Consider the following 22,060-nt stretch of genomic DNA (forward strand, 5'->3'; position numbering starts at 1 on the left):
AGAAAAGCCAAAATGAACAAAAGATCAAACCGCATTCGGGTTTATGCAGCGCTAATCTTCCGCTGCCCAGTATTGCAGACAAAAGTCTGGGCGCTTCTTTTGATGCTGTGTTCAGAGTTTCAGTTTCGGTTTCCCCTTTTTCTAATAATCATTTGACTCTGTTACCTGGCAACCAACCTGGGCCAGTTTCCCACCCCTAACCCTATAAAGGTTTGATTCCTTTTTCAATAAACGGGCTTGATCAGAAATCGCTTGTCTTGCCTCACTCTCTGTGCGTCCCCTTCCTGCCCTATTTCTCTCTCCCTCCCTCAGGAACAGACCCGCAAGGATTTACCACCCCCGCCAGCTGGGGCAAGGGACCCGGACACTGAGCCACCCAGGCACCCCTGTTATTATTTTTTAGTTAATTCATCTATTTTTTAAAATACATGAAAAATATGGCCCGATAAAATACACTTAAAGAAAATTATTTAAAGTGATAAAAATTTCTAGAAAGTAATGTGAATCCACATAAAGAGAGAGAGAAAGAGAGAGAATATGGAGGGAGTAGAGGAAGAGCCAGGGATTAAACCCATATAGTCATATGCTATAACTCCTTTCCCAAAGGTTGGTTACACATTTGGCTCTCAACTTTCCTTAGCCAAGGAAAAGGGTGAAATATGATTAATCATAGAAGTATCTATAAGGAATAGATCACTGTTCCCAATTTTATTTTTGATACTCAGAGAGAGATTTTCGCTCCAACTCCTCAAGGAATTAACACTATGTCATGTATCTTCCTTATAATAAATATGGGGATGAACTGCATGGTTTCTTGTAACAACCATCAGTATAGTCTAAAGGTACCACCTCAGAATATAAACCAATGAGTAGTCAATATAATACAGTGTATACAATATATCAATTAATGATAATAAAATCCAATTATAGTTTTTCAATATCCTGATTGTTAATATTTTGAGACTGATATTTATTTATTTTGGGGAGCTGTCCTGTGCACTCAAGGGTATTTATTATACTCTCTGGCCTCTGCCCACTAGATGTCAGTAACCCCACTCTCCCTACTGTGACAACCTAAAATGTACCTAAACATTGCCACATGGCCCCTGTGGGGAAGGCGAAATCAGCCCTGATTAAGACGACCACCCTAGAGGAATGGAATGGTTGCACCGAATCCTCTAGAAATAGTATTTCCTTCAGCAGGGGCTTTGAAAACTATTAAGTGGCTGTCAACTCAAGCTTATATGTCTCAGAAGCACCTAGAAGACAAGAATTTCTCAGAGAAAATGGTATTATAATTGTAGAGATTTATACTTGAAAAACAGGCTGACTCGATGTAAGCTGAGGAAGAAACTTCTGCCTCTTTACCACAAATTCACTTTCTCCACTTCCTGGGCATCCAATTGAGAGGCGTTTGCTGCCTGCCTTGCACATGAACATGGTGTGTGGCAGAGTCCTGGCCAATGGAATGTGATCACAAGTGCCAAGTCCCATTTCCTGGAAGACTTCCAAGAAGCAGGTCTGAGCCTTCCGTAGTCTTTCCCCATTCTCCTTACTGGATGCAGAAAACAAGGATCACATGGGAGATGAGGAATCACAGATGGAAGGAGCCATCTTGAAGGACAAGCAAAGTACAGCTAATGTCCACCAGTAACACTTGTGCTGGGCTGTCTCTGCAAGTGAGAAGTTTTTTGTGCTTGAGCCTTCCAACAGTCTGCATCTATGTATCCCTATGGCTTAGCGAAGACTAATCACACAATAGGACACAAAGCCTCTTCCAAACTAAGAATGCCAAATATAGACCTTTTTATGCCATTTCACTGTTTTCACACATCAGTTTAGCACATGGATATTTGTTTGGAGTGTCATGTGAAAAGAAGTTTCATAAATAAGCTTTTTATCTGAAAGGGTATTATTTGGGATTAAGATGACAAATCTAGTCAATAATAGCACATGAGCAAAGCTGAATACAACAATAAATACAGCAATGCACAGCAGATTATCTGGCTCAAGAATTCTAAAGAGGAAAGGGACAATACTAAACTCCATGATTATTACTAGTTCTAGTCAATGAATGCTGAAGTCAAAGAAACTCACAACTCCCTTAAATTCTTAGGTCCTATCTCCTCTCTGAAGCTGCTAGAAATTGATCGCTCTGCCCATATCGATTACTGACTAGTGTTCTCATTGACCTGTATCATTTGCTACCCTGTACTATTAGTTATCTCATCTCATAAAGTCATCAGAATGTCTCTTAACTTTTTGTATGCCTTTATTTTATTTTGAGAGACAGAAACCAAGAGTGAGCGGGGGAGAGGCAGAAAGAGAGGGAGACACAGAATCTGAAGCAGGCTCCAGGCTCCGAGCTGTCAGCATAGAGCCCGAGGTGGGGCTCAAACCCACGGTCCATGAGGTCATGACCTGAGCTGAAGTTGGAGGCTTAACCGACTGAGCCACCCAGGCGCCCCCAACCTTCTGAGGATAGAGCTAGGATGGTCATAGATACTTTGTTTTTTCTAATAGCATCTACCTTATCGTCTCCAACTTATGCACTAGGTGGACAAAATAAAATAAAATTAGAGAAGCTGGCCCAAGTCTATGTTTGGTATGAAAAGGATTTGATTTTAGTTAGGGGAAAATGAAATAAAGAGCTCTACAGGCTTTTTTTTTTTTATATGCTTCAAGAAAAGGTGAGGCCCAAACTTCCCAGTCTTCTAAATGTGAAGTCTCAGGGTGCCTCCTAAAATCGACTATGAAAGTGGCCAATGAGGACCACAAGAAACCGTGAAAAAACCTTCTCCCATTTTGAATGCAGGTGCTAAATGGGTATGCCTAGTGGCCTTCTCTGCTCAGAGACTAAGAATTCAGATTACACTTTTGAAAATCATTCAGATTCTTGAAAATCATGGTATAATCTCATTCTCCATTCTGCATCCTAAAAACACTTTTAAAAAAATAAATAAATTACTAGGATCCAAGCAGCCTGTTTCAACTTTAGTAAAACCTCACTGCAATGAATTGGGCAAGTAATTTAGAGAAAACACCTTTGTGTTGGGGACAAGGACACCACAGGTTTAATCCACAAAATAATTACAGCTAATTGCACTGAAAATAGCTATACTTCTCTAAACATGTGTTATGTAAAAACTGAAATATCTGAATATATAGTGACAATACCCCAAATTCCTTGTAGAGCTATTAATGGATCACCAATGACCCATTATTGCAATGGAAGGAAGAACTTGGTCATAAGATAAATCGACTGATATATTCTAATGTCTATTATTATTTAGTTCTTGTAGCTTCTAGATCAGGAGTCTTCAAAGTTTTCTGTAAACAGCTACACAGTAAGTATTTTAGGTTTTATGGGCCAACAAATTCTCTGTCACAACTAATTGTACTTAATCCTTCCATTTTGGTGCATTTAGCAAATGCATAAGGTTGTATTTCAATAAAATATTACTCCCAAAAAGCAATGGTAGGCCAGATTTGGCCTATGGGGCATTGTCTGCCAACACTAATCCAAATTATACTATAAAAATAAGGATGTGCTAAAATCTCCTATATGGTGGGTGATTTTTAAAAGCCTAAAATTCCCTTTTCTGAATGTTGTTACATTCACTGACATCTTCAATTTGCTTTCAAATTTTTGGGTTAAACATTACTGAGATAATTACTATAATTATTCAAATGCCATTAAAATGAGAATGCAACTCTAAAGCTTGTCTTAAGTGGTAAATAGCACTTTTCCCCATGAACATAAAAAAAAAATTAAATGGGTGTTGTAAGAAATACCTCAATTCTTGACATGCATGAATTGGGTAACAATTTTCCACCTGTCTCCCAGATTTCTGTACATTCTGAAATCAAAGACACTGGCAGCTTTTGTCTGACATATGCATTCAAGAATGCTGAGATAATGAGCAGGCTCTGAAAATAGAAATAGTGTTTGCAACTAGATCAGATTGTATTTATTTTTTCCCAGTTTAAATGTTTATTTATTTATTGAGAGGGGGCAGAAAGAAGCAAAGGGGCAGAGAGGAAGGGAGAGAGAGAGAGAGGGAGAGGGAGGGCGGGGAGAGAGAGAGAGAAAGAGAGAGAGAGAGAGAGAGAGAGAGAGGGAGAATCCCAAGCAGACTCCATACTGCCATCACAGAGCCTGACACTAGGCTCAATCTATGATCATAATGAGCTGATTCCAAGACTTGGACACTTAACCAACTGAGCCACCTGGGCACCCCTCTCCCCAGTTTATAAAGATAACATCTTTGCACAGGTTTGCTAGCAGCTCATTTTAAAAGAATCAGGGGATGCCTGGGTGGCTCAGTTGGTTAAGAGTCCAACTTTGGCTCAGGTCATGATCTCATGGTTTGTGAATTTGAGCCCCACATTGCGCTCTGTGCTGACAGGTCGGAGCCTGAATCCTGCTTCAGATTCCGTGTCTCCCTCTCTCTCTGCCTGTCCCTTACTCATGCTCTGTCTCTGTCTCAAAAATAAATAAATATTTGAAAATATTAGGGGCTCCTTGGTGGCTAAGTCAGTTAAATATGTGACTTGCTCAGGTCACGACCGCACGGTTGGTGGGTTCAGGTCCCGCGTTGGGCTCTGTGCTGACAGCTCAGAGCCTGGAGCCTGCTTCAGAATCTGTGTCTCCCTCTCTCTCGGCCCCTACCCCTCTCATGCTCTGTCTCACTCTCAAAATTAAATAAACATTAAAAAGAATTCTTTTAATTTAAAAGATTCAGTTCCTTGTTTTAACATAACAAAAGGGTATTGAAAAATAAAGATTAAAAAATCTCGCTGTATAAAAATGTATGTAAATTTCTCTGGACTTTTCTTCTGTATGGCTCTCTGTTAGGCTCAGAACATAGGCTTAAGGGCTCCTTAAAGTCAGTGGTATGTGAGAACCGATTTCTATTGGCTTACAACGTGTGACTGTAGTTTGTAATCACTATGGTGAAAGATTTATACCAAATACATCACTAGTTACTACAAACCACAAATTAAGGCTCTTTGCCTTCCTTGTTTTCTCTCTTTCTTTCTTTCTCTTTCCATCTCTTTCTTTTCTTCCTTCTTCCTTTCATTCCTTTTTTTCTCTTTTCTCTTTACTTTCTTTTTCCCTGGGAGCTGATTTTCTAGCATACAACTTATACCATTATTAATTGCAACAAATACCACCTCCAGGTGCCTTCTCTAAATATATAATATCCCAAGGTAAAGTGATATGAATGTTGTACATCAAAAGTATGCATATCATATGAATTTATTACAGGTATTCTTAAAGAAAGGTTTGTTAAGCCATAGTTACCAGAAACAACGTGCCCCCCAAAAGCCTGATTTCATTCTTAATTAAATGCCCCATTTGTATTTCCAGTAAGCAGAAACTTACTTATGGTTTAGGCTGTAAATAAAATGAGCAAAACATTACATCACAAATTCCTACACTATCCTCTCAAAGTTTGGGAGAAGTTGAAAAAAAGAATTAGATGTTAAATTAAAAAGTGACCAAAATCAGTAACTACACTAATATAAACTCTCCTGAAAAATAACGTTTGCCACAAAAAGGATAGGGACCATACACAACAGAAAAACTCAGAAAAAGATCATGAAGAGCTGAAGAAGTTGGCCTCAAGATCCTGGTCAACTTGCAAGGTCTTATACGTGTTGCCCTCACTCAGTCCTATCACTTACAGGTCAAGTTCACCTTCCCCAAAACCCTGCACAGTAATGTCTTCGGTCTAGTCTAACTCACGGGGTCAGCCTTGACCAAGAAACGTATGTTAACCCTCTTGGCCTTGCTGAGCCAGGCTACACCAGACTTCCTTCAAACCTCCGCTGGTAATCGTGATGAGGAAAGTAAACACACATATCCAACTGTAACGCCACTTCCAAACAAAAGCTGTACCTTTTCTGAAGATCAGAAAGAAAAAAACAACATTGCCACAAATCAAAGTGCACGTATTCTCAAATCCAGCATCACCCCAGTTGAAATGGGAAAAGGAAAACAAAAGCAACCAATTCAGCCTGAAGACGCTATCCACATGGTTTGGAAAAACAGGCTGCAGAAGGAGCCTGTGTGACTGTTAATGAGTGCTATCCCTGAAGACCGAACTGGTCTTGGAGATTTGGTTATTTTTTGATGAATGAAGAATAAGAGGGAAGGTTTCAACAAACCGTTGATGGTGTGGGCCAAATACTTACTGCATATTAGACATACAATGACGAGGCTTCTCATTCTTTGATACACATGCACTTGGCAAAACCTGTGCATACAAAAAAATAAAATAAAAACACTGGGCACGTTTCACTATTTCAGAATCTGATTCGGTAGGTCTGGGGTCGGACCCAGGATTCATCACTTGTTACAGGTTCCTAGGTGATGACAACACTGATTGTCCACAGAATAGCAAAGACTTCATCTTATTGATAGATGAGTTTTAATACACTTTCATTACACTTTCCTTGTGTGAGGCTTTGATAACTAAAATCGATGACACCTGTTCTAGAAATAGCTTCAAACCCTTCATCTGGGAGTGTTGCCCTGACTCATAGCAGCCCTCTCCTTCCTTACATTGTTCAGCCAGCTGGCCCAGAACATAATCCAGAACAAACATGGTCACACTATTGTCAGGATTTTAAACTGGCTCTATTAATATTCTGATCTCAGTATAAATCTTGCCCAGCCTCTTATTTATAAGCTTTCTTCCATTTTGATTACTGACAGAAGCAGCTTTGTAAAACTTTAACAGGTAGACCAAGAATAAGGATGTTACCTAAGGACTTGGGGATCTTGTCTCACTGATATTTAAAAAAAAAAAAAGCAAGGAATCGGCAATCTTAAGTTAACTGGGTATAACAGCCCTTGAAAGTCCATTGGATCAACATATCAACAAAACTGAACCAAATGAGTAATCCAAACAAAGTCATGTAGCTACCACCAATTACTGATACCATCTTTTACTTTGCTCAAACTGGACTAAACAATCACTACCCTAGGAAAGGATATTCCAGTGGCCATGTTTATGCCAACAGCTGCGCCAAGCACAGATGGATTGAGTTGCATCTGTCCTCCGTGCTCTGGCCAGGATATTTGTCTGAGATCTGACCATCTGGGTTACATAAAGATATTTTGTTCAGATTCAGACTCACCGGTGAAAGGAGGGGCGCCCTCAGCTGAGCACCCTTTAATGCAAGAACAGATAGAAGTGTGCGTGGATCAAATAACTGCATTCATTACAAGTGGAACAAACAAGAGAAACTGTGTGGAAATTTTTCTTCTCCTGCATGTTGTACTTAAACATATTCAAATTTGGGTGAGATTTAGATGGTGCCCATGTTCAGGATTATTTGAGTCTCGGTGAACTAAAAGGCATATAGGTTTCCTCTGCCTCAAAATTAAATCTGGTATCATGTACTTATTATGTAGTTCTGAAATCCCAACGTCTAAAAGGATTGAGTCCTAAATTCCTGACATTTCATTATTTATGTTAAAATATTTATGTGTGCTACATATTTTGCGAATATTAACAAAAAACAATGTTCGTGATAATTCTAAGTCAACATAAAACAAATTTACAAGCATGAGTAGAGTGTGCTTGCTACTACAGTACTATTTGTTCTTTCACTTTGAATTTTTTTAATGTTTATTTATTTTTGAGAGAGAGCGCATGACTGGGGAGAGTCAGAGAGAGGCAGACACAGAAAATAAAGCAGGCGCCAGGCTTTGAGCTGCCAGCACAGAGCCCGACGTAGGGCTCAAACACCCACACCATGAAATCATGACCTGAGCTGACGTCGATGCTTAGCCAACTGAGCCACCAAGATGCCCCTCATTTACTTTAATATTATTTCCTGTTATACCAGCATCACTTGCAACTCTACTTATTTTTATATCCATTTCCTGCCTACTTATTGGTGTTTTCAAACAAGTATCTCTCGGATTAACTTTTTATTTTCACTGTTTTTGTGACACATATTTGGATTCTATTTATTTTCTATATTGGCTCTTTTTTATGTTTTAAAAATTCTTCACTTAAATGATGACTTGATTGTTTTAAGTTGTTTTCTCAACATTTATCATTATAAGGCAATGTGGTCCTAACTGTAAAAGTTTGAGAGTATCAAAAAATAAAGTGACTCCCCTCAACCACTTTTTTTTTATACAACTACACTCTCCTTCCTCAGTTAGCTCACATACTTAAGCTCACATATTATACATAATTTGTTGTGATAGTTTTAAAATTAAAGTTTAGAATGAATAAATAGGTAGACAGATATACATATGGCTAGAGATAAAGATGTAGATATATAGTTAGATAAATCAATACAGAGATAAAGATAGATAGCTGTATATTTGTATTTTATTTAATGTTGATAATTCTAAAAACATGACTGTTTATATTAATCCAACAAACTGAAATTAGTTTTTACTTATCAAAGATTATCCCAGATCATATGAACTTATAAAACATTTGGATTAGTTTTCTATATTTCTCAGAGTTTCAGGAATACTTATTTCATATAAGCACTTATTTTCTTTAAGTCTACTGAATACAATGCTTAAAAATATCACACATACATAATATACACACCCACATATACATAAACATATTAACAGACACAGATATCATAACTTTTGTTTTAAATTTTAATCATGCCTTATGTATAATACAAAATTCAAGACAATCACTGGATTCAAGTTGTGTTTCTGGCAGATGGACTAAGTTAAGGTCACCTGCATACTGTAAGGATACTTTTAGAGAAGTTAGTTTTGGAGTTATTTTGTCTTAAAAGCATCTGCAACCCAACCAGAGAATGTATGCCATTGTCTCAGAGACATTAGATTCTCTGTTTTCAAAGGTTCCTCTTAAGGTGGATTATCTTGTCTTAAGTTAAAGATTCCCCAGAGTAACCACTATAATTCCAAATTCACCAAAGTTCACCCATTTCCCAAAAGACAAGATGCTAGTCCATACACGGGTACCCATGCAGGAAGCAGGAGTTGTTGAGGGAAATGGGGGAATAATTTTAGATCATCTTCCCCTTTTGCTTCCCCAAGATTTTTTTTAACTATGAGAGGGCCTATTTCTTTTTAAAAAATATATATATATTTCTTTTTAAAAAATATATATATATTTTTTTATATATTTTTATATATTTATTTATTTTTTATATATTTATTTATTTATTTATTTATTTATTTATTTAGATAGGGCGAGAAGGAGAGAGAATCCAGAGCAGACTCTGCCCTGTCAGCACAGAGCCAGATGCAGGGCTAGATCTCAGGAACCAAAAGATCATGACTAGAACTGAAATCAAGAGTTGGATGCCCAACCAACTGAGCCACCACATGCCCAGAGGCGGGTGTTTATTTCTTACTGGCTCTTCCAAAACACAGGGAATCATGCTTCTCCGCTTTTGAACAGAATAAGATGATTTGCCGTAAGCTTCAAAAGAGAGTACAGGTTTGTACAACAATGTCAGAGAGCTCAAAACACATAGAAGAGCTCCGATCCCAGGGAGACTGACCCATGAATTCTGTAGTTTAGAAGTTAGTATTTAGCAAGAGTTTATTATACATGAAAGAATACTTTGCGAAGTGGGAGTCTTAAAATTCATGGAATCATCTCACGCTTGAGGGCATGAAGTTACTCGATGGCTTATAAAGTGAAAATGAGGAAGTTGTCAACCCTTCAGAATGATTAGTTATTATAGTAGGTATTTCCAAATGGCAGGGGAATGGTTAAAAGGCATTATCTTACACCATTTTCAGAAAGACGACTTACATTTCTTTTATGATTGTCAGAGGCACTTAACAATAAATAACCTAAGTTTTTCTCATATCCATGAAATAAGATAAATTTAATTTCAGGGGCACCTGGGTGGCTCAGTTGGTTAAGCATCTGATTCTTGATGTCAGTTCAAGTCATGATCTCGGTTCCTGAGTTCAAGCCCCTTGTTGGGCTTTGTGCTGATGGTAGGGAGCCTACTTGGGATTCTCTCTCCCTCTCTCCCTGTCCCTCCTCCACTCATGCTATCTCTCCCTCTTAAAAACAAAAAATAAATAAAATAGTAGTGAAAGACTTTTAAAAATTTTAATTTCACATACATGGCTTAAGTAGTTTTGTCTGTCAAGGAAGTTAGTTCTCAAGTTAAGTCTTCATTTTGTTTTCAATTATATCAGTAATACGTAGTAAAACAAACAATTAAGTCCTGTTTTTTGATTCAATGGTTTTGTGATTATCTTTTTAGCCTCAATATTCCTAAAAATTTTCTTCATTTTCTTTACATGAGTCTGTCTTGTTTTCCTTGAAGACATAGTACCAAAGTCCATGGTTCAATGATAGAGTCATGAATAAAGTCAACTTTAACAAATAACACTTTATTCTAACTACTAATTATCTCTAAGTAATCACAGGAACCAAGTGTCCTTGAGGAGTCCCTATTTGTAGATAAAGGTATTTTATATGCTCCTTTACAATTTATGTAATTACTTATTAAGTTAGCTTTGAGCCCTCACAGGCATATGTCTCACCTGTGAGAACAAAGTTTATTACACACGTTCTACGTTGCAGACACTTGTCAGTATCAAAGCACACAAGTCACACTTGTTATATGGAAACACTGCTGGAGAGATACCCCATCGAATTATTGTTATAATCATTAACTTGCTTTTGAGATAGATGTGTGAATTACTTAGGAGATTTCTGAGAGTCTCATCAAGAAAAGTCTATACTATTGGCGTATTTGTGTATATACTTTGCAGCTTGATTCTGAGAAGACAGCTGGTAAAACTAGTTCACGCTTTAAATTACATTTCACAGATACAACATTGTTCCATTTTACGTTTGTTCATGTTCTATCTATGCTTTCGAGTTGACAGGTAGTTCCTTGGGTGCCAATAACAGAGACAAAAAGGACACCAAAAATGACTGTAAGAAGACCTTGTTTTCCAATCATTTCAAAATAAATCTACGAAGATAAACCAAATCTGTGCTTATTATTTTTTTCCTGTTTTATTAATAGAGCTTAGGTACCATAATTGCTACTGTACTTTGAATAAGCTTCATTAACTTTAGGAATTATTTGAGTCTCGGTGAACGAAAAGGCATGTCATTTTCCTCTGCCTCAAAATTCAACCTCATATCTTGGACTCATGATGTAATTCTGAACTTCCAACTTCTAAAAAGGAGTGAATTCTGCATTCCTGACATTTCACTATTTATGTTAATATATTTATGTGTGCTACATATTTTATGAATGTTGTAAATATTGTTAAGCACAGAGCCTGCTTGGGATTCTCTTTCACTCTCTCTGCTCCTTTCCTGCTCATGCTCTCTTGCAAAATAAATTAACATTTAAAAATAAATAAAATTGTGAGACTGGAAACAATTTCTTTTGTACAAATGATTATATTGAGTTGCAACCAATTTTTAGGAATGGACTTTACTATCAAATACACACTCACGCTGCGCTAACGCAAATCAGTCTTCTAGGACAGGTGGGAAGGTGAAGGAAAGCGTCATGGCTTCCCTGTACGGGAGCCGTGCCTCTCACTCCCAGGTGAGAGCCTATTACCATCTATCAGATGCCCCAGAAAAGAGTTTTGAGCAGCGAAGGAACCTGCCCTTCTTTTGAGGCCCACCTGGAAGCCAGCAGGAAAGAGCAACACCATCCTGGGTGAGGAGGCAGAATGTGTACGGACCCTCAGTGAGCGGGAAGAGACTAGCCTTGCATGCTTTGCCCCTGAGCAACGGCAGCGAGGCCGCCCCAGGAAGCGGGCTGCCCGCCACCCAAGCAGAGCCCTAGCTCCCGGCCGCTCTCAGCGGCAGCAGAAGCAAACGCTTGAAAGGCTGCCACTTAATCCGTCAGACACCACCACCTGTTACTTACCTAATCCCACAGAAACTCTCTAGTTCCTGTCTCCAAAAGGCCTCGAGGGCTGGCTTACCGTGACTGGAGGGGCAAATTTCCTTTGTCCATAAGAGACCCTGGACACTATCACTGGAAAAGTATAAAGGACTTCCATGAGCCAGCATTTGTGTTGGAAAGGTACAATTTGAGTCATTTCATGTTCATACATTTTGTTATTAATATGATGATGTGGTCATCATGTTATCTACACTGGATCACTATACAGTTTGTTACATTAATAATACTGTAGTGGCCAATGTGCAATGTATATTTAAACTTGGTCTTTTGTGCTGAATAGTAAGTCTTAATACCTGCGTTCTAACATCATGAAAAAATAAACCTGTAGATTCTAAATTTGAGATTCCTCATATTTAATAAAATATGTCCCACAGGTTGTAAATTATATTTTCACATGCTCTCCAGTCAAGGGACCCATATCAAAGCAGTAAAATCACTTTATAGAAAGCAATTCCCGGGGCGCCTGGGTGGCTCAGTAGGTTAAGCATCCTACTTCAGCTCAGGCCATGGTCTCAAAGTTTGTGGGTTTGAGCCCTGCGGCCGGCTCTGTGCTGACAGCTCAGAGCCCGGAGCCTGCTTCAGATTCTGTGTCTCCCTCTCTGATCCTCCCCTGCTCGCTCTTGTATTCATTCTCATTCTCTCTCTCTCTCTCTCTCAAAAATAAATAAAACATTGAAAAAAAAGAAGGCAATTCCCTAACAAAACTGCAGACACTACCTCAATGCTCATAGCTAAAAACCTCAGATGCTCAGACTTTTATACTTAGTTATTAAAGACTCCTTTTTGTCTTTGAATAAACAAGAAACAAAAGTTATTTTTACAAAAGGCACATGTATGTAAGAAATTTATTTCATATATTCATATAATCACCTCCTGACCTCATATTTGGCCAACGTCGGTTAATCTGCCTGCATATTTAGCTGACAGTCATACTTGTTTGGAAACTTGATTTTAACTTACTGGCCCAGGAGAGTGATGACAAATCGTAATGCCTTCAACACTATCCAGCTAGAAGACACCACTTATTTACACAGTAAAGAACACTTATATGAAAGCAAAATTTTCTGTTTAACATAAAAGACTGAAGGTAGAGTCACATGTTATACAGTCTTACATGTTTTCAATCTCTTTGGAACTCAAGCTATCATATATAAAACTGGTATGAAAATCCTGCCCTAAAAGGGATGGAGTGAATGCCCTGTTGTAAAAATAATGCTGTTTGTGGTGCTGTGTTCCAGCAGCACGCAGCAGGTGCCTAAGCCACGGGATTCTTACTTTTCTGCCTGCCTTTAACTCTGATCTGCCCGTAGTCGTTCATTCCATGCACGGTTTTTAAGTTTTATAAAGTATTTTGCGTGAGTTATGTAGGTTTGTTTTACAAAATGTGTAAAAGATAAATAATCAGGGAAGAAAACAAATGTGCCAACAACTTTTCTACTCTAAGACATTTCATAAATTCTTCTGGTATAATATTGTTTTGCTATGCAGATGTAGGTATTCTTTTTCAAAAAATATGTATTTAATTTGAAAGAATGTGGGGAGGGGTGGGGCAGAGAGAGAGAGAGAGGGAGAGAGAGAGAGAGAGAGAGAGAGAAGGAATGTCCCGAGCAGTCTCCATGCTCCCAATGTGGGGCTTGATCTCACAAACTGGGAGATGACGACTGGAGATGAAATCCAGAGTAGGATGCTTAACTGAATGAGTCACCAGACGCCCCCAGAGATACGTATTCCTAATAAAATCATGTCTTACTTTACATCTATTTTATTCCTCATCAACAATAGGTTGTAACAAATAAGTATTTCTAGATTATAATTATTACACATAAATATAGCAGTTTCACCAATGCATCACAATAACTTTTACTGTTGAACATTTGAAATGCTTTCAGTTTAAGTGTTATTAGCAATGCTGAAAATAAATACATATTCAAGTACATGTTTCCACTTCATTTTATTTTCTCAGACAAGGTTCCAAAAGTAGAGTTTATTATTCACACAACACACACACACACACACACACACACACACACACACACACACAAATACACATCAAAAAATGATGAAGAGGGGCATCTGGGTGGCTCAGTTGGTTAAGTGTCCAACTTTGGCTCAGGTTATGATCTCACGGTTTGTGAGTTCAAGCCCTATGCCAGGCTCTATGCTGACAGCATGGAGCCTGGAGCCCGCTTCAGATTCTGTGTCTCCTTCTCTCTCTGGACCTCTCCCATTTGTGCTCTCTCTCTGCCTCACAAAAATTAAAAAATGTAAAAAAATAATTAAGAAAAAACTTTTTAAATGATGAAGATTTCCTCGGTCCCTAGTTCAAGTGACAAAATCCAAATAAAAGAAAATTCTAAGCAACTGATTTCTTCTATGTTGTGTAACTCATTTTTTAAAGTTTTATTTATTTTGAGATGGGGGGTAAGAGTGAGTGAGCATGCCTGGGGAGGAGGAGCAGACAGAAAGGGAAAGAGAAAATCCCAAGTAGGCCCCACACTGTCAGCGCAGAGCCTGATCCGAGGCTCAATCTCATAAATCCAGATCATGACCTGACTGAAGTCAGACTCAGCTGAATGAGCCACCCAGGCGCCCCTGTGTGTATAACTTATAAAAGAATCTTGAATATAAGTAAGCCTCTGGAAAAAATTTTCAACCTTCCTCACATTTTAAAGAAATATCCTCAAAAGAAAATAACTACACGCCTGCATTTAAAAAAAAAAAAATTTTTTTTTTTTTTTTACAATGTGCGATTGTGCTGTGGGCAATGAAGAGAAATACTAGAGAACAGAAACCACGAGAAAATGGGAATTCTAAGAAAGTAGTGTGGGGTGCCTGGGTGGCTCAGTCAGTTGAACATCCGACTTCACCTCAGGTCACAACCTCACGGTTTGTGGGTTCGAGCCCCGCATCGGGCTCGTGCTGACAGCTCAGAGCCTGGAGCCTGCTTCCGGTTCTGTGTCTCCCCCTCTCTCTGCCCCTCCCCTGCTCGTGCTGTCTCTGTCTCACAAAAATAAATAAAATACCTAAAAAATAATAAAAAAGAAAGTAGTGGAGTTGGAATTCATTTCAGGGAACCTAAGATTTGGACTTAATAGGGCTACAACTTCATCAGGAGCCATGGCATAAACTTGCCACACAGCAGAAAGTTTGTCAGACCAAGGAATCCACAAGGAAGGGGACAGGCCTACAGTGGGGACTATTTAATGGAGTGAAATGAAGGCCAGCTTCACAGGTAATGAACTGACTTGTCTCAGGTCTCTCTCTACTAGAGCACAACCAAGGGGACCGGGGTGCAGAAAATATCCTGGCCGAGAAAATACAACCACAAAATTACTCTCACCTCTGTTAGCAGCTAGAATTTACTCCATATGGATTAAAAACAAACAAACGAGCCAAAATAGGATAACAAGAGCAAAACCAGAAAGGATGGAACCACTCCAATTGGGGTATGTTGGTAGTGTTGCTTAGTAGTTGGCAGGGATGCAAATCCTATTTGAAGAAATAAACCCTAAATCCTGAAATAATCCCCCCAGATAAAGTTCCAGAACTTCCAGAACTTCTGATCATGAGCTCAGAGACTGTTGAAAATTAATAAACAGATGAAGAAACACAGCTCAATGACAAAATATCACCAAGACAAATACCTGATCTTTACATAGGAAACTGCATACATGGAAATGGTCAGATGTAAGCTCTTTCTAAAGGCTTTTAAAAAAGAATTTTCAGAGTGCTTGACGAATCAACAATCCTCAAAAACAAGCAATCCAATCTGAGAAAGATTCCAGTAGACTTTTAAACAATTATTGAAGTAATATTAAGTATCATCCCAACCACATAAATTTTAAAGATCTAACTGACTTTATTAACTGATTCATGAATTGGACAGCATCTATCTAGCAAGTAGAGGGGAGCTCCAAAGGGCTACAGAGAAGGAAAGGTACTTTAAAAAAATGTTTATTTATTTATTTTGAGAGAGAGAGAGAGAGCAAGCAGGGGAGAGGCAGAGAGAATCCTGAGCAGGCTCTGTCTCACAAACCGGGAGATCATGACATAAGCTGAAATCAAGAGTAGGAGGCTTAACTGCCTGAAGCACTGAGACACCAGGGAGAAAAAGAGTGGAAGGAGAAATTATTTGCAAAGAATCCACTGTTTCAGGTGAGGCTCCCCTCCTAAGGGGAATGGAAATGGTCCATCGGTACATATGGTAGGGCTGACCAGGAAACTCCCATGCTCACTGGTTAAAGGTTACACTTCTGGGGGGCTGGAACTATAGTTAAGTTAGGTATTAACCCTTTATTGACTTGGGACCCTAACCTAAGTGATGCCTCTGGCTTTCTTATTTTAACGGTAATAATTACATTACAAATCCAGTGAACCAGAAAGTAGTAGAGGATAAAAAAAACTTAGAATATTCCTAAACTGGTTCACAAACCCGAAGAAATCTGGAGAGAGATACAAAGATAGATAAAGCCTAGTAAGAGAAGGTAATAGACACGAGGGACAGAGTGAGACATTCTAACACATGTCCATTCAGATTTTCAGAAGAGAAAATAAAAGAATTGTAAAAGAGGCAACATTTAAAATAATAATGCCTGAAATATGCTACAAATTGTGGAGGGATACCCAGTCTTATATTTGATAAGTCTGGTAAATTTTAAATGAGATGATAAAAAGAAATAAAAGTATAGACAATTTGAAAAAAGACTACCAACATTAACTGTAGCAAAACATCATTAACTGCTCTCAGGTAGACAAGACAAGCCACAAATTGACATTTGGGCCAATAGCAGATTTTCTAAAATAATATAAAAAGCCAGAATACATAGGACGCTTATCTTGAATATAGCATTCACTACAGAATTATGTTCCTGGTGAAGCAATATTTCAGAAATGATTGTTAAGCAACTCTATTTTTAGATAAACCAAAGCTGAGGACGTTAACTACCAACAAATCTTAGCTAAAACAACTTCCGAATTTGTACTTCAGGAAGAAGAAAAATCGCCTGACAAAGAAGTCTGAGATATAAGAAAGAAATGTGAGCCAAGAAACGTCATCCAAGAAAACTCTGATTGTACAAAATATCAAAAATGCAAGATAAAGGGGAGCCTGGGTGCCTCAGTCACTTAAGCATCTGACTTCAGCTCAGGTCATGATCTCACAGTTCGTGGGTTCAAGCCCTGCATCAGGCTCTGTGCTGACAGCTCGGATCCTGGAGCCTGCTTCAGAGTCTGTGTCTCCCTGTCTCTCTCTGCCCCACCCCTGCTCACTCTCTGTCTCTCCCTTTCAAAATAAAATACATTAAAAAAATTTTAAATGCAAGATAAAAATAAAATATAAGACATAAACATTACCAGACATAATTCAAATATAGTTAAATAGGTGAGTAATCAGAGTTCAAGCTTTCATGAGGCTTTAATTATTTTGACCAGAGTATAAGGTTATCGACCAAACTTTGATGTGGTTATACGTCCAACTTTAAATACTAAGGTAAAAGGCATGTTTAAATTCAAAGGGTAACACCTAAATTGACAAACACAGGGCATAAACTTCCATAACAATATAGAGGGAAAGAAGACTGAAAAAAAATAAGCTCAACCTCACAATAAGAAGAGCAAAAGAATGCCAGTAAACGTGATAGAATTAGAAGGGGTGGTTCAGAATACAAATAGCGTTGATTGTTTTGTTCATCTCCTCTTTTAGACCTTTTCTTTCTTTTTCCCATCTTATTGAACTGGTTATTTTCTTCAGAAAAATTCTGAACGAAGATGCTCCTAGTGGGAGCCTTATTTGCCTTCCCCCCCCCCAAAAGGATACTTTCAATATATCAGTAAAGCACAGAGTAAACATTTATAGATGCCTCTTATTGGATTAGAGACATTTTCTTCCATTGCTCATTTTAAAAATAAATCGTACATGGAGGGTCTGTCAGAGGATGTATGATTTATTTCCTTTAATTGGTTAATGTGTCTGGTTGTATTATACCCTCCACTAGTGAAAACATATGAACTTGCTGCACATATCAAAATGACTAAATCTCAAGAAGCTAATTTTTCATAAAAAGTTTTCATATCTATAATATGATCCCATTTATAAAATTCTGAAATTACAAAACCTGATAATACATTGTTTGGGGTTCAGTTTAGCCTAGTAAACTGTAATGAAAATCAAGGAAGTGATATTAATATGGTAATTTAAAATGTGTAATAATATATAAATTTTAGTCAGAGTTTAATATGTACCATGTTCAGTACTGAGTGATGTATTTATATTACCTAATTTAGACTTAAAATAATCCCAAGATACATGTGCTATTTTATCCCCACTTTACAGATGAGGAAAGTCACAGTTGAAGGGATTCGTTAACTTATACTGACATCATAGTCCAAAGTTTTGTATCCATGTGATTAGCCACTAATATACACTGAACTCCCTCGTACACGCACACGCGCGCACACACACACACACACACACACTTACTGATACACAGACTCTTCCCTTCAAGCAACACACAGACACACACAGAGTCTATATACAAGACATCCTTACAGCCCAAGCATTGATGTTCTTTCAGTTACGTATTAGTTTAGATGGTGTTAAGCCACATAACCCAAATGCAATGTGCATGAACACTTTTTCTGGGACTTCTGCCAGAATATGGTGTAAAAATAGTGTCAAGTGAGCCTGAATTTACTATTTAAGTAGAGGAATTACAAACCTATGCACAGACAGAAGCAGTTTTTTACTAACAGCTATATAGATTTTGTTTTTTGGTTTGTTTCGAGAGAGCGCATGCACACATGCACATGTGAGGGGGAGGGGCAAAGGGGAGAGGGGGTCTTAGGCAGGCTCTATGCTCTGTACAGAGCCCCATACAGGGCTTGATCTCACGACCCTGGGATAATAACCTGAGCCAAAATTGAAAGTCATAGACTCATCTAAGTGAGCGACCCAGGCACCCTTTCTAACAGCCATACTTAAATCAGATAATTTAAATAGAAAGCAGAAAATAAAACATTCTCACAAGAAATATGTCATCCCATATTTGAGGTCCATAATTAGACAAATCACAGCTCTTCTCAAATAATCATATGGCGTGGAATAGGTAATGTACTGTTTAAACTCATTATTTCCCTAAGTTTCCAAGTAAACACAGTCTTCTCTGAAATACTCAGAGTGCAAACTGTCATCCATGTAATGGCTTTGTCAACTTCCTAATCATTCAATATTTGTTCTGAGTGACATACTACACAGAAAATTTAGCCATAGGAAATATCATGAACAATTTTCTCCATATAAGATTTGATAATTTCCCTCTCACACATTACCTTCATTATCTCTAATCATTCTCTACGTTAAAGAACTCACGTTTTATTCTTTAGCCAAAGTCCATTGCTTCTCATTCATCTCTGAATTTAATTCAGCCAAGGGCTCAGGGCAGGACTGGTGTGATATCTGTGGCATGCGTATAATACCCTACAGGAGAGTGATTTATGCCAGGGAAACTATTAGTTTAATTTTTTAATAATAGTTACATCACATTTTTCAAACAGATTCTTTTGTATTTCTGCCCTCCTGGAGCATATAATTTGCTCACTTTCCTTGTTATCTAGATCAGATCTAATTATATCCTGGAAAATTTGAAAAGATCTTGCAAACATTTTTGGAACTAGTGCAGATTAAATAGATGACAAATTAACAAAATAATCTAATATGTAGACACTATCTTGTTGTCTTTCACAGATGGTTGTTTAAATAATTAATTAATAGTATAACAGAACCCATGACATAAATATAAACTTAGAATACCCATTCTACAGCCTCAAGATTGGAAAATTAATACATATGAAAAAAAGTATTTTAATCTGTGACTTTAATCATTATTGCATATGAAAAACTACCTTTTTCCTCTTCATCATAGTTAATAATAGTATCTTATAATGACCATGAAATTTTCAATTTGCTTGGTGATAATGTTATCTTTGCTTTCCAATTTCTATTCTTCTTCTCGTAGATTTTTTAAATGAACAAAATACAAATAAAAATGTTCTTATAAAAAATTTCAAACAGAATAATAAAACATCTGTTATTTAACATTTATCTTTTACACAGTCATCTTTTACTTCCCCCCAAATATTTAAAATTATATTAATATAATAAAGATCTCTGGAAACGAAAGAAACATATCAATTTATTTTTATTTATTTTTTAATGTTTTTTATTTATTTTTGAGAGACAGAGTGAGTAGGGGAGGGTCAGAGAGAGAGGTAGATACAGAATCCCCAGGCTCTGAGCTGTCAGCACACAGCCCGATGCGTGGCTCGAACCCACAAACCAGGAGACCATGACCTGAGCCGAAGTCAGACGCTTAACAGATGCCACCCAGGTGCCCTTTTCTTTATTTTTTTGAGAGAGAGATGGCAGGAGTGGGGATGTGGGGCAGAGAGAGAGAATCCCAAGCAAACTCTATGTTCAGCATGAAGCCTATCCAGGGGCTCGATCCCACGACCCTGGGATCATTACCTGAGCCAAAATCAAGAGTGGGTTGTTCAATTGATTGAGCCAACAAGGTGCCCCTTCATTTGGAATAGCTTTATCAAGGTATAGTTTAGATACACAAACTATGCCTATATGAAGTATGCAACTCAATGACCATTAGTAAATTTATAAAGCTGTGCAGTTATCATAAAAATCCATTTTTGGAGTATTTCCATTAACCCCGAACAAGCATTCACACTTGTAGATAGTCAGTCCCCATTCCCAAATCCAGCGCCAGGCAACCGCAATCCACTGTTGATTCCATATATTTGCCTTTTCTGGATATTTATATAAATATAATTTATATAGTATGTAGTCTTTGGTTACATTACACTGTGTTCAAGGGTCATGGATGTATAGAATATATGAGTACAACATTCTATTGACTATCAAATAATATTCCCTTTTTATGAATATGCTGTATTTTGTTTACCTACTTACCAGTTAGTGGACATTTGGATTGTGTCCTTATATTTGTCTTTTCAAAGCTTCTTCCAGATATGTACAATACATCTAATTTTGGTATTGTTAAAGTCTGCTGTGGTGTTCTGCTTTTCTACACAGAAAGGGGCATTCAATGGAATTAAGAATATATAAAAGAAAACTTACAAATGGAATCTTCTAGACTAGAAAATGATGGTCAAGGCTAGCTACATATTGGAGTAACCTAATAAACCACTGGAACCTGGATCCTGGAACCTACCCCCCAAATTTTGACATCATCAGCTAACTTGTTGCCTGGGCAGCAGAAATGTATAAAAATGTCCAAAGTGACCTGAATGAATATACAGTGAAGTTCAGCAGCCATTACTATACAATTCTACCCTTTTACCTCACTCTTGCTTTGACTTAAAGCTCTCTTTGAATAGGGGCGCTTGAGTGTCTCGGTTAAGTGTCTGACTTCAGCTCAGGTCATCATATCACGGTTGCTGGGTTCAAGCCCTACATCAGCCTCCTAGCTGACAGCTCAGAGCCTGGAACCGGCTTCAGATTCTGTGTCTCTTCTGTCTGCCCCTCCCCCATTTATGTCCTGCCTCTCAAAAAAATAAACAAACATAAAAAAAATTCATCTCTTTCAATAAAAACCTCTTGAGTATTTCCAGGGTCTTTACAGGCAAGGGTAAGAAGTGAAGGAATTGGTTCTGTGAATAAAACCCAAGATCAAACAAGGGGCAGGGAAATTCCAAGCCCTCAGTCTTTCAGTGGACCACCTTATACAGCGTGGTTAGTGTCTTGTGTGGATTTACTCTTTGAGGAAGAAAATAATCTGTCTTGTTGATGTAGATCACATTCACAATGAACACAGTTGAAAGCAAATGATTTTCAGCTAACTATATCTACTTATTTTCCTTAAGAAGAAACAAAGGGATTCACAGAGAAAGCCTCTGAATTTTTCCTTAATTGACTTCACAGAGAACAAAGCTTTCACATGTAAAATCTGAGTCTTTTGTAAATTTCAGGCATCAGTTTGTTTCTAATTTTTCTAGTAAATTGTTGGTTTATTCAACGTGACCAGCCATCAATTTAAATGACATCTCTTAGGGGCACCTGGGGGTAGCTCAGTGGGTTAAGTGCCCAACTCTGGATTTTGGC

The sequence above is a fragment of the Suricata suricatta genome, chromosome 6 (genome assembly GCF_006229205.1).
Source record: "Suricata suricatta isolate VVHF042 chromosome 6, meerkat_22Aug2017_6uvM2_HiC, whole genome shotgun sequence".
Lineage (NCBI taxonomy): Eukaryota > Metazoa > Chordata > Mammalia > Carnivora > Herpestidae > Suricata > Suricata suricatta.